Source organism: Emydura macquarii, unplaced genomic scaffold, assembly GCF_026122565.2.
Source record: "Emydura macquarii macquarii isolate MOO-44397 ecotype Brisbane River unplaced genomic scaffold, CSIRO-AGI_Emac_v2 contig_1230, whole genome shotgun sequence".
Taxonomy (NCBI): domain Eukaryota; kingdom Metazoa; phylum Chordata; order Testudines; family Chelidae; genus Emydura; species Emydura macquarii.
This window is the reverse complement of record NW_027131367.1, coordinates 17645181-17645698: the sequence shown is the minus strand read 5'-3', so window position 1 is coordinate 17645698 and position 518 is coordinate 17645181.

Genomic DNA, 518 nt, shown 5'->3' with positions numbered 1-518 from the left:
TTTGCTGCCCACTGCTATTCCCTAGAACAGAGGTTTTCAATCAGGCTTTCTGGAGGGACACGGAGCCTACTGATGGTTCAATGGTGATGGTAGAAGGGATGGAAGCAAACACTAGATGCAGCACCACCCACTCAGGTTTGGCCCAACTGCCCCTGCCACTCTAGGCAGAATCTGTTGCCCTGGGCAGCTGCCTTGTTTGCCTATAGCTAGAACGGGCCATGAGTGGAAGTACTTGTTTTGGACTGGTTCCCAAAGTGACCTACTGAGGGTGAAAGTGACAGTTGCTCAAAGCATCTTGCCTGGGACACATGTCTAAGAAATCTCCAAAAATAGATTCTACTCCCTCTTTGAAAAACACTGCAGTTCCCAACTCCACATAGGCACTTGGGCTTTGCTGTCCCTATTCACAGCAGCTACAAAATAAGCCAGCAGTAACCTGCAGCTCGACCCACATGCGCATCTGGACCTGCAGAGGCTACAATTATGGAGAAGGAGAATAAAAGTCATAATCATGTGGG